Source organism: Cebus imitator, unplaced genomic scaffold (assembly GCF_001604975.1).
Source record: "Cebus imitator isolate Cc_AM_T3 unplaced genomic scaffold, Cebus_imitator-1.0 Scaffold57, whole genome shotgun sequence".
In the NCBI taxonomy this organism is placed as follows: Eukaryota; Metazoa; Chordata; class Mammalia; order Primates; family Cebidae; genus Cebus; species Cebus imitator.
Window position 1 is genome coordinate 8,429,211 of NW_016107372.1, and position 13,863 is coordinate 8,443,073.

The 13,863-nt window shown below is 37.9% G+C and overlaps 1 protein-coding gene across 2 annotated transcripts in view; it reads right to left on the reverse strand.

Moving 5' to 3' along the window:
- ACSL3 (acyl-CoA synthetase long chain family member 3) overlaps window positions 1-13,863 on the reverse strand; it is an 80,168-nt gene that overhangs the window by 50,516 nt on the left and 15,789 nt on the right. The window contains exon 2 of one of the 2 annotated variants that reach the window (XM_017529158.2): window positions 3,354-3,411. The exons of the other annotated variant lie outside the window; for it this stretch is intronic. The gene's annotated coding sequence lies outside the window, so the exon portion shown is untranslated. The remainder of the gene's footprint in view (window positions 1-3,353; window positions 3,412-13,863) is intronic. 2 annotated transcript variants of the gene reach the window in all.

Below are 13,863 nucleotides of genomic sequence, written 5' to 3' on the forward strand. Positions count from 1 at the left end.
TTTCCCCAGGGTGAAATAAAAAAGAAAACTCAAAGGCCAGAGGAAAAACATAACAGTTCCAAAAATACAAAAAAAAAGTTAGCAACAGTAAATATAATGAACAAAGTACTCATATTTGAGAGAAGACAGCTCTTCTGGTTATGTTTAAGCTTTGAGTATGTAAAAGAATTAAAGTTTCTAAAGACTTTCAATATGATTTTAAAATGCTTATTCCATTTATAAGAACTATAACAGCTTAGAATAATTTTACAAACTAAGTCTACCCAGAATATATTTTCTTTAATTTACATGATTTATAGATAATTCAGTAAAATTACTTAAATGTTTCCTTTTCTCTTTCCCCATTTCCCTTCCGACCCCCAAAAGCCCAGTTTGTTACCTGTATTTTGCATGGACCAGATAAAAAAACAAACTTAAGAAAAGGCAAATAACATATAATTAGAACTTATGAGTATGTTGTGGAAATATACAGAATAATTTACCTGCATCATAACTAACATTATCACCTTCATTTGTACTGTGTAAAGGTTAAGTAGCTAAAAATAAGATTTAAATATGCAATTACTTCCTTTAGTCAATAGTCTTGTGTTGTATTCAAATATTACTCACTTTTGTATCTTTAAATTCTTTAAATAAAGTATTTTCTTCTTCCTACAAATTCCCAATTATTTTACCACTAAAAAAGCTTTTCCTGAAGATCAACAGTTGTCTTCCCTCTCATCACCTCCATTCTCTGGTGTGTCATTTCCTGGCCTCTGCAGCTGTTCTGCAAGTGCTCAAAAACCAGATTACATTTAAAAAGCAGAAGACGGCTGGGTACAGTGACTCACGCCTGTAATCCCAGCACTTTGGGAAACTGAGGCGGATGCATCACTTGAGGTTGGGAGTTCGAGACCAGCCTGATCAACATGGAGAAGCCTCATCTCTACTAAAAATACAAAATTAGCCAGGCGTGGTGGTGCATGCCTGTAATCCCAGCTACTCAGGAGGCTGAGGCAGAAGAATTGCTTGAACCTGGGAGGTGGCGGTTGCAGTGAGCCAAGATCAGGCCATTGCACTCCAGCCTGCCTGGGCAGTAAGAATGAAACTACACCTCAAAAAAAAAAACAAAAAACAAAAACAAAAACAGAAGACACAGCAAAAAGGGAATCTACCTTAAGTAGCTATGAGAAATATTTGGCCCAACTCTTAAAAAACATTCTCCTCTTAAACCAAGGGAGTAGTAAACTTTCTGCTGTCTCCATCTCCTTCCATACTTCTCATCTAGGTCGCTTTCACATACAAATCAAAATTTGCTTCCCTAGATTTTTTAAGAAGTTTAAAATATCTCAATCCAACAACTGCACAAACGACACATATAAATGTGCATTAACTTCCATTTTTACATTATCTCTTAAATCACAGGACTTCTGAGCATAAGCAATTTCCAGATGTGAAAGGACTAAGTTCTAAGTTTCAGGATTCAAGACACTGGGTTTCCTAAGTAGTTCATGACATTTCTTTTACTTCATCACAGCTAACCTATATAACATGATTATGAGTCTTGTTCCCCTTTTTTGGCAAAATTATGACAAAGTTACCTTTGTCACTGTATCATAGTGCTTCCTCCCCTGCACCGCCCACCCAAATCGGTTTCTGACATCCTTTTCCCTCCTCAAATGTCCTAAGTACTCTAATGAGCACAAGTAAATGCACTGAAGCTCCAAAACCACTTTTTCATCTACCCAAACCTACCTGATCCTCTATAAAGGCAACAGTAATTACAGTCATTTCTATAAATGTCTTCCTATTTAAAATCTATCATTTAATATCCCATAATTATCTTTGCAATTTGAATTTTATTGTAAATCTACTCAACTCTTTTGATGCATTCTGAGCTAAGAATTCAAAGTCTGGGATTCCCATAACCCATTAGCTACTAAAAGAAATCTGTAGAGGAGTATCGTGTTACAATGGGTTTAATTAGTCACTTCAAAAGCACTCTTGACTGGGCGCGTGGGCACGGTGGCTCACGCCTATAATCCCAGCACTATGGGAGGCCGAGGTGAGCAGATCACCTGAAGTCAAAAGTTCAAGACCAGCCTGGCCAACATGGTGAAACTGGGTCTCTACTAAAAATATAAAAAATTAGCTGGGCATGGTGGCAAACACCTATAATCCCAGCTACTCAGGAGGCTGAGGCAGGAGAATAGCTTGAACTCAAGAGGCGGAGGCTGTAGTGAGCTGAGACCGTACCATTGCACTCTAGCCTGGACCACAGAGTGAGACTCTGTCTCAAAATAAGAAAAAAAAAAAAAAAAAAAAAAAGACTTAATTTGATCATGTATATCCCTCAAAGAGACTTAGGCACAGACATGTCTGAAACAAAGTAAAGTGTACTATTCAAGTGAATAAAGTATATTCCTTTGTCCATCACACCTACTTCATTAAAAGATGGCAATCTTAGATATGCAAAGGGTCTGGAAAGACACACTACATGAAAATAAGGGATAACCCTACTAAAAGAACCAGGGTAACAGAGAAGTTTCCTGTTTACTTAGATACTCCTACACTGCTTATGGTTTTTAATAATAAACATATTACTTGTGTAATCTCTTTTTAAAATCAGTTAAAAATGTCAAGATTAGTAAATTCAACTTACGTGAAAAATACTTTGAAATGATATTCTGAAAAAGATGTCAACCATCATGATTCTAATGGATAAACCACTTATTGCCTTTATGTCATCGAAGCACTTTACCAACATAGACTATTCCTTACAGCAGTCCTACTCAATTTTATTTTCATTTCATCCAATGCTAAAAACCTTCAGGTCACTTTGATCCTTCGATTTTTGCCCAAAAATTTCATAAACCCTAATTCACTTCAGATGCCACAGAAAGAATAAAATTTTGCTATATTTCTTATGCCTCATTAGTAACCATACAGAACCTTATATAGGTTGACAAAAAGCCCCTGAAACTACAGCCTCTACTAAAATGTCCGGTCAGAAATTTACAGTAACATTAATACAAATTTTAAATGACCATCACTTATCGAAATGGTAGTAAGTCTAATTCATGCTAAACTATGCAAAATAAAACAGGCTACTGAGTTCAAATCCCTTGCAGATACTTGGTGAAATTCAATTTAAGGAAAAGGAGCTGGACAATATTGCTTAATAACATAGTTTAATGTCCTAACGGATTTCTATGGAATTAAAGTAAGTATGAAACTATCTTCTGTAACTTTCATAATTCTACAATCATAAAGTGAAAATTACAATTTTTTTGGTCAGTTTAGACGTAATTGGTTTTAACTTAATAGATTTTATACCAAATAAATCTATTGTAATAAAAAATTAAATATTTTACCAGTTGACAATGGTAGGAGATACTAGGTGCTTTGAAGATATGCGCTCTGTGTCAAAACCTGTCAAAACAAACATAAAAAAGACAAGCATGACTACTCATAGTCTGGTTAATCAGAGCCAAATGCCAACTTTTTCCTGGAGATATTTTACTTCTAAACCTCACATGAAAAATTCTGGTGAGTTATTCTGGAAACACCAATCTATCACACTAGCAAATCACATTTTATTATGTAACTTTTCTTCAAAAACATATAGTATACACACTACACACCTGTAAGAACAACCAAAACCCAAAACACTAATGCCACCAAATGTTTGCAAGGATGTGGAGCAACTCTCACTTGTTGCTGGTGGGAATGCAAAACGGTACAGCCATTATGGAAGTTTGACAATGTCGTGTAAAACTCAACATACTCCTAATAAATGATCCAGCAACCATAGTGCTCACTATTTACCCAAAAGACTTGAAAAGATGTCTACAAAAAAACCTGCACATGAATGTTCACAGCAGCTTGATTCATAATGGCCAAAAGTTGAAAGCAATCGACATATCCTTCCATAAAGTAATGGATAAATAAACTGTGGTACATCCAGACAATGGAAAATGAGTCAGTATCAAAAAGAAATGAGCTATCAAGCCATGACAAGATATGGAGGAAACTTAAAACACATATTACAAAGTGAAAGAAGATAATCTGAAAATGCTATGTACTGTGTGATTCCAACTATATGACATTTTGGAAAAGGCAAAACTATGGAGATGGTAAAAGGATCCATGGTTCCCAGAGATTAGGAGACAGAGAGGGATGAATAGGGCAGAGTACAAAGGACTTTTAGGGCAGTAAAGCTATTCTATATGTACTATAATGGTAGATATGCGTCATCACACGTTTGTTAAAACCTACAAAAGGTATAATACTAAGAGTAAGCCCTAATGTAAACTATGGACTTTGGGTGATAATGATGTATCAATGTAGGTTTATCAATTATAACCAATGCAGCACGCTGGGGAGGTAGGGAGATGTTGATAAAGCGGGAAGCTATGCCTGTGTAGGGGAAGGGTATATGAGAAATTGCTGTATCTTCCTCTTAATTTTGTTGTATACCTAAAACTGCTCTAAAAAATAAAATCTATTTTAAAAAATAAGATATTTCCAAAAGTCAAAAAGCATACTATAAAGGCTGAGTTCATTTACTCATAATGATGATAAAGAATAATAATTAAGATGTATACACGGTGATGTTAATATATTGTTTATAAAAACACTTTTAAATTTTATTTCAATGATTTTCTCTATCATCTGTGAAGCAAGTAGTTAGTAGTCATTATATAGTCATTTTTAAGAATATATAAACAAGTAGAACTAAAAGCTAAGTTTTTGAATCATTTAATTCAACATACCACTGGTTCATTAACTTTTAATTCATTACTAATTTTTGTAAAAAAGGACAGACCTTGGGAGAGAGATCCAAGCTGGCTGATCACTAGCAGCTCCGGATTGTAGCTGCCAGTGAAAGCGCAGAGAACGAGAGGACGCCACACTTTCAGACGAATTTTTGTTGCTCACGCACCAGGAGATTCCCAGTAGAGGAGCCCCACGGGTCACCAGCGCGACTCTTGTGGCTGGCGAGGCGGTTTTGCCGCTGCCTTGGTGCGGCGGTTCTTGGTGCAGTCAGAAAAGCACCATCAATTATAACGCCGCTGTTTTGGATGGTGCAGTGGGTTGCTCAGATTTTAGCACTGGGAATCAACAAGTTGGATGTCCACTCAGAAACCCAATTATAAAGACCACAGATGCATAAATCTATAAAGAAGGGAAGAAAGCCTAAAAAGGCTGAGAATACCCAAAATCGGAATGCCTCTCCCTCTACAGGGGATCACAGTTCCTCATCAGCAACGGAACAAGGCCTGATGGAGAAAGACTGTGTTCCATTAACAGAAGCAGGCTTCAAAAGGTGGATAAGAAACTTCTGGGAATTAAAAGAACTTGTTCTAACCCAATGCAAAGAAACTAAGAACTTTGAAAAAAGATTTGATGAAATGTTAGAATACACAATTTAGAGAGGAATATAAGTGAATTAATGGAGCTGAAAAACAACACGAGAACTTTGCGAACTACGCACAAGTTTTAACAGCCAAATCAATCAAGCAGAAGAAAAGATATCAGAAGTCGAAGACCAACTTAATGAAATAAAACGAGAAGACAAGATTAGAGAAAAGTCTCCAAGAAATATGGGACTATGTGAAAAGACCTAATCTAAGCCTGATAGGTGTGCCTGAATGTGACAAAGAGAATCAATCCAAGCTGGAAAATACGCTTCAGGATAATTCAGGAAAACTTTCCCAACCTAGCAAGGCAGGACAATATTCAACTCCAGGTAATACAGAGAACACCACAAAGATATTCCTCAAGAAGACCAACCTCAAGGCACATAATCGCCAGATTCACCAGGGTTGAAATGAAAGAGAAAATACTGAGGGCAGCCAGAGAGAAAGGTCAAGAGCTAAAGATCCTAAATATATACGCACCCAATACAGGAATACCCAGACATATAAGACTTATAAAGAGACTTAGACTCCCACACAATAATAGTGGGAGACTTCAACATCAATATTAGACAGATCAATGAGACAGAAAATTAACAACGATATCCAGGATTTGAACTCAGATCCGGAACAAGTAAACTTAACATTTATAGAACTCTCTACTTTAAATACACAAAATATATACTCTTATCAGTACCACATCACATCTATTTACAGGTTTCAATGAAATATTGGTTGGCTGCTTGTTTGTTATTTTCTTCCCTCATTTTTTTTTTCATGTCTCTATTATTAAGCACAATTACAGGCATACCCATTTTTAGACTGCATTCTAGCCCGGGCAATAAAGCAACACCCCCGTTCTCTCTCCCTCTTCCTCTTTCTTCCTCTCCTTCATTCTTTTCTTTCTTTCTTTCTTTCTTTTTCTAGAATAAAAAAAAAAAGGCCTTGCAGCCATAAAAAAAAAAAGAGTTCAGGTCCTTTGCAGGGACATGGATGAAACTGGAAGTTACCATTCTCAGCAAACTAACACAGGAACGGAAAACCAAACACCACATGTTCTCACTCATAAGTGGGAGTTGAACAATGAGAACACACAGACACAGGGAGGTAAACATCACACACCAGGGCCTGTCAGGGGTTGCGGGCAAGGGAAGGGAGAACTTTAGGACAAATACCTAATGCATGCAGGGCTTAAAACCTAGATGATGGGTTGAAAGGTGTAGCAAACCAACATGGCACATGTATGCCTATGTGACAAACCTGTACATTCTGCACATGTTTCCCAGAACTTAAAGTAAAATAATAAATAAATAAAAATTTAAAAAGAAAGCCAAGCACAGTGGCTCACTCCTGTAATCCCAGCACTTTGGGAGGCCGAGGTGGGTGGATCACCTGAGGTTAGGAGTTCATGACAACCAGCCTGACCAATACAGTGAAACCCCAAATACTAAAATTAAAAAAATTAGCTCGATGTGGTGGCGTGTGCCTGTAGTCCCAGCTACTCTGGAGGCTGAGGCAGGAGAATTGCTTGAACCCCGGCAGCGGAAGTTACAGTGAGCCAAGATAGCACCACTGCACTCTAGCCTGGGCAACACAGCGCGACTACATCTCCCAAAAACAAAGAAGCAAACAAACCAAAAAAAGGCATTTCTTAAACTCAGATGCATCTGGGTTCAAAATGCCTGCTGTTTCTTACTAGCTATGACTGTAGACAAGGTCATTCACCTATTCATCTAGGGGGGAAATAACTTAGAAATCACCTTATTATTAAATATTCCTCGTGCCAGTTTCCTCATATGTAAATGAGAACAGTGCCATAAATAAATAATTCATATCCATATTTTTAGAATTTCTATAAATAAAGAACAATAAGAGAAAGCAGACTATGTATATTAAGAGAAAATTCCACATTGTTTATTAACATTAAAAATGGTCAACCTCATTCATTATCAAGAAAATGCAAATTAAAACAGTATCATTTCCCCCATTAAATTTTTTAAATGAAAAAAAAAAAATTCACAAGTGTTGGCAAGGACACAGGAAACAAGATAGCTCTTGGCATTCTTAGGGAAGTACAGCCAGTTTGGAGAGCAATTTGGCAGCACCTAGCAAAAGCTGAAAATGTAGACTCCTACGACTCAGCAATCCCTTTTGAGAAAGATGCCCTGGAGAAACTCTGACACAGGTGCATACTTACTTTACTCTGCTTTGTTTTGTTAGTTAAATGGCCCAAGGTGACAAGTCCTACTAGGTATTTAATTGGCCCTCAATAAATGTTAATCTCTTCAACAAATATTTATTAAATGCCTTAGTCACTCCAGACCTGATACTTTGTATTCTGAGAATGACACCATTAATACTGAAAAAAAATTCCCAGTCAGTGGCAGGGCCTGACAAATCACTTTAACATGGCAAACTATGAAAAGTGCAAGAACTGCATTAGGAAAACAGGCAAATGCAGCCTTTTTTCTAGAATGGGGAAGATAAGGTCAAGGAAATCACTGTAAACTGAGTTGATGCATGCATTTTTGTTCAAGTAGACAATAACTGCAGGCAGTGATAACAGTTATGTGTAAAAGCAAAGGGAAGTATACAAGAAAAGAGAAATTTCAGAAGATTCTAAATAGTTGTAGTAAGCTGAATAAAGGACCTCAAGGGTATCAGGCCCTAATCCCTAGAGTCTGCAAATGTGACCTTATTTGGAAAAAGACCCTAGATTACCCAGTGGTACCTAAATGCCCTCACAAATGTCCTAATAGAGAGGCAGAAGGAGATTTGACATACACGAAGGGGAGGGTGATGTGAAGATGAAGCAGAGAGATTTGAAAACGCCGGCCTGAAAGATTGGACTGACACAAGGACTTGAAGATGCTGGTCTGAAAGATTGGACTGATAAGAGGGAACGCCAGAAGCCACTAGAAGCTGAAAGAGGCAAGGAACAGGTTCTTCCCGGGGGCCTTCAAAGCTCTGCTTTAATTTCAGCCCAGCAACACCGACTGGAGTTTCTGGTTTCTATTAACAATAACAGAATAAATTCCTGTTGTTTTAAGCCACTCAATCTGTGGTGACTTGCTACAGCAGTCCTAAAAAACAAATGTCTCACTGTTGCTGTGAAAGTACGCTGCAATGAGTGGTTGAAACATTATCCAGGTCTGTTAAAAGTCTTGTAATTTTTATTAGCAGGAGGATGACATACTCGGATCTCTGTTTAATAATATTAAACCTGGTGCCAATGTTCAGAATTTGTGGAAAAAGAAACTAGAAACAGGAAAAACATTTCAAAATTCAAAATCCAGACAGAAGATAAAGTTCTTAATCACCAGATATTCGTGAAAAACCATCACTATCAAAGAAAGAGAAAAAATAGCAGAGAAAAGGTGCCTGAGTGGAAATAGACAATGCAGGAAATGTGGGAAATGCATAAATACGTCTATGTAATATTCTCAAAAGCATAAGAGAGGCTACTGCCATCTATGAAACAAGAATGGGATGCTATATATTAATAGAAGGAATCAAAATAAGAAAAAGCTCTTTGAAATAAATAGCAGCTGAAATTAAAGAGTCAATACAACTGTCAGAAAATGAGGTTGAGACTCTTTCCCAGATAAAGAAAAGCAAAAGGGGGTAGAATATAGAAAATTTGGCTCATTTTCAAAAAAAAAAGTGTTAAATCAATCCAAGAGATTCAAGTTCCACTACAAGGAGTTCCAGAAATAAAAAGAAACGAGAATAAAGAGGCAGAAATTCCAGAAGCATTCTGCAATATTATATCCCAGAGCTGATGGATACTAGTCTTCAGTTTGAAAGAGCTAGGCAGATGAATAAGGGAAAAACACAACTGACTTCTAGACACAGCCATGTAAATTCTCAAAGTGGAGAGTATATGAATATCCTAAAATCCTCCTAAAAATACAGAAAGCAGGCCACTGCAAGGTCCAGCTCCGCAGGGTCTAGTGAGTGTTCTTTTGTGTGCAGAGACAATAGATCGAAGCAAAGAAAGACACAAGACACAGAGATAAGAGAAGAATTCAGCTGGGCCCAGGGGACCACTTCTACCAAGGCATGGAGTCCAGTGGTGGCCAGGAATACCTGGAAGCACTGATATTTATTGTATACAAGGCGGGGGGCAGGACCAGGAGAGTGACTCATCTGACATGATTGGTAGGGTCAAGGAAATCACATACTTAAAATACAGGGGGCCACGCGGGTACAGCACAGAGGGCCCCTCCCTATCAGGTAGCAGGCACATAGGTCAGTATCTTTCCATACACTTATCAGAAAGATCAAAGGCTTTTAGGATTCCTCTTATTCTTACTTCTCACAACTTCTAAGAACTTAAAAAGAGCATCAGGTGGGAAAGCGGACAAAGATGGTGACCACTGGAGCACAACACCATGCACTTAAGTCCCTGGATGTCTGCAGGCTGGCCTGGCTAATGTCAGGCCTTCCTCAAGAGTTGGGCAAGCAGTGTTCTCTGAACTCCCCCAGTGAAAGGGAAACTCCCCTTCATGGCCTGCTAAGTAACGGGCTCCTTCCCAGGTGCTGGCACTACCGCAAGGCTCTTACTCTTCGCCTCCTGATCACTTCTCACAATGTCCCTTCAGATCCTAATTATATTTCCACCCAATTATGTCCATACTATAAAACTAAAATGATTCTATGCTATAATACTAAAGCAAAGATTAATGAAGAATCATGATTTAATAAGACTGACTATATAATTATGTGATTGGTTCTACATCTATTTGCTGTCATTGCTATAACTAAGTAACAAGTAAATATATTTGTTATCATTGCTGTATCTAAGTAATATATTTGGTATCATTGCTGTATCTAAGTAATCCGTATATACATTTGGTATCATTGCTATATCTAAGTAATCCGTTATTTATTATGTTGGGACAGATTGTGCCTTCAACTTTCTTCCCACAGGCCACCTACAAATAAGGTGATCCTATATATGATCAACGAACAAGGATACGTTTCAAAGGAAAAGGACGTACTACTAAAAAGAGTGCTTTGGAGGTATTCAAGACAAATCAGGATATATGGTCACCCATTCTCTAAGGCAGGAATCCCCAACCCCCGGGCCACAGACCCGACAGGAAGTGAGCAGCAGCAGGTGAGCAAGCATTACTGCCTCCTGTCAGAACAGTAGCTGCATTAGATTCTCACAGGAGCAGGAACTGCGCCTGCAAGGGTTCAAGGTTGTATGCTCCTTATGAGAATCTAATGCCTGATGATCTGAGGTGGAGCAGTTTTATCCCAAAACCATCCCCCTGCCTCCCCAACTCCCATCTATGAAAAAATTATCTTCCACAAAACTGAGTCCCTGGTGCCAAAAAGGTTGGAGACCAAATGTTATAAAGGAATACCGGCATCAGATGTCTCAGAAACACAGGAAGGCAGGCAGCTACGAACAATGCCTTAAAAGTTTTGAGAGACGCTGGGCACTATGGCTCACGCCTGTAATCCCAACACTTTGGGAGGCCAAGACAGGCAGATCATGAGGTCAGGAGATCAAGACCATCTTGGCTAACATGGTGAAACCCTGTCTCTACTAAAAATACAAAAATCAGCTGGGCGTGGTGACGCGTGTCTGTAATCCCAGCTACTCCAGAGGCTGAGGCAGGAGAATCGACTGAACTCGGGGGGCGCAAACTGCAGTGAGCCAAGATCATGCCACTGCACTCCAGCCTGGCAACAGAACAAGACTGCATATTTTAAAAAAAAAAAAAAAAAAAAAAAAAAAAAAAAAAAAAAAAAAAAAAAAAAAAAAAAAAAAAAAAAAAAAGTTTTGAGGGAAAGTTTTAACCTAGAATTCTACTCTCAGCTAATTTTCCAATCAACTGCAAGTAAAGAAATTTACAGACTTGCAAAAACTTAGAAAATTTACATTCCACAAATACATTTTGCTAAGAAATTACTTTAAAAAGTCCTCAACCATGTGCATATATTCCTTTAAGTTTTAAAACAATTTTTTAAGCCAAAATGATCTGAAATTTTGTAACCTAGTTTACAAGAGCTAATATAATGCTGATTCCAAAACCTGGCTTACCATGTAGGACAACCTCTTTAATGAGTATGAGGAAAAACTCCTAAAATGTCAGCACATCTAATCCAGCTGAGTTAAAAGAATGATATACCATAACCAAGAAAAGTTTGTTTACTCTGAGTGCAAAGACGCTTCACCCATTAGAAGTCTTCATTACTACCATTCTATATATTTAACAGGCTAAGTAGGAAGGGACAGGTGTGAGCATCACAGTATATCTTAAGCATCTAGGAAAAGTGAGGCCAGGCATAGTGGTTCATACCTGTAATCCCAGCACTTTTGGGAGGCTGAGGTGGGTGGACCACCCAAGGTCAGGAGTTCGTGACCAGCCTGGCCAACATGGTGAAACCCTGTCTCTACTAAAAATACAAAATTAGCTGGGCATGGTGGCACATGCCTGTAATCCGAGCTACTTTGGAGGCTAACGCAGGAGAATCACTTGAACTCAGGAAGTGGAGGCTGCAGTGAACCAAGATCGCACAATTGCACTCCAGGCTGGGCAACAAGAGCAAAACTGCATCTCCGTGTGGGTGGGGGGTGCGGGGGTGAATATCAACTATTAACTTTTAAAGGAACATCTTATTCAAAAACAAAACCACTTAGCCTTAAAACCAGTGTATTTATTAGAAATCAACCTTAAACACCAAACTGAAAAGCAACTTCCATCCAAGTAAGGAACAAGGCCAACTATGATCATAATTACTGTACATCAAGGAGGCTCTAGCTCTATGCCATCCAATGCGGTAACCACTAGCCACAAGTGTCACTGCACACTTGAAACGTGGCTAGTCCAAACTGAGATGTGCTCTAAGTGTAAAATACACATGGGATTCCAAAGACCTAGTAGTAAAAAAAGAACATAAATCAGTTCATTAATAAATTTCATATTGAATATATATACTGAAGTAAGATTTTGGATAAATTACATTCAATAAAATGTATTAAAATCAAATGCCTACCAGAAATTTAAAACCACATATGGCTCCATTTATGGCTCTCAATGCATTTCTTCTGAACAGCACTGCACTTCAGCCAATGCAATAAAAAAAAAATGAGCAGTATGAATACTGAAAAAGACAAGACAGAATCATCATTGTGTGCAGATAAGTGGCTGCCTGACAAGAAAATCTGAAGGAATCATTTGAAAAATATCCAATCAGAGGGAAAATTCACAAACATAACTGGATACCAGGTAAATAATAAAAACTGATAGTTTTCTTATATACTATTAATCACCAGTCAAAAATTGAAATGGAAATATAGTCCACAATAGCAAAAGCAACTTTAAAATACTTCATGCAATATAACATTCATATTTACATATGTGTGTCTGTGTGTGTAAAATGATACTGATAGACACCAAAAACTCTTAAATATATGAAAAGACAGACTTGTTCCTGGGTAGAAAGGATAAATGTAATTCTGCCAAAATTAACCCATAAACCAAATGCAATCCCAATTACAATCCTACTAGGATTTGTCTTACGTGTTTGTTTTGTATGGTTATGTGATATATAAACTCTAACATTTATCTGGAAGAAAAACTTTTTTGAGAAACAGCGTATATAATGCATATTTGCCCTATCAAAACAAACACTAATTGTTTTAATACAGAATTTAAAAACCAGAAATAGTCAAGGGACTTTTGTATACGGCAATAGTGACATTTCAGATCAGTGGGTAAAAAATTATCCAGTAAGTTGCACAGCGTTAAAGAAAAATTGTAACTGAGGTACCAGCTGAATTAAGTCCGGGAAAGATGAGAAGCAGATCTCTGAAGAAAACAACCAGCCTAGTAATACCTCTCTTCCACAGCTCCCATATTCCATTTTAAAAAAAAAAAAAAAAAAAAAGGTTTATTATTGGCCTTTATTCTGATTCTAAAATAGTCTCCAATGATGTTAACCCACAGTCCACATTGCCTGGCCTGTGACTGTTGGGGAGGGAAGCACTGGCTATTTCACATATCTGATTCTATTCTGTTCCCATCTCCAGCCCCGCAGACTATGGCAAATGTGGGCATCCACAGGTATTCAGCAGACCTACGACCAATGAGGCCTGTATCAAAAATATAAATGCGTTGGTCCAATCATATTCTTCTCTCCAAAACTTGGAATGGGGTATGGAATTGGAGACACAGAAGCAGCTAAGAGGGCTGTCAAAATAAACTCATCCTTCAAGATTCAGGGTGAGTATATGTACACACAGACAGAGCCAAATCAATCCCTCCAGGTTCTGATTCTTCCTCCACTCTTGCCTAATGTAGAGGCATGAATGAGCACACAGTGAGTAATCACAAGTAGCCTGAGATGGCTGGATGACATGAAATATGGGGGGAGTTAGCAAAGAAAATGCTGTAGATAGGATGAGATAGGTTTTCAAGGAATGCATTTAACTAAATCTGCTTTT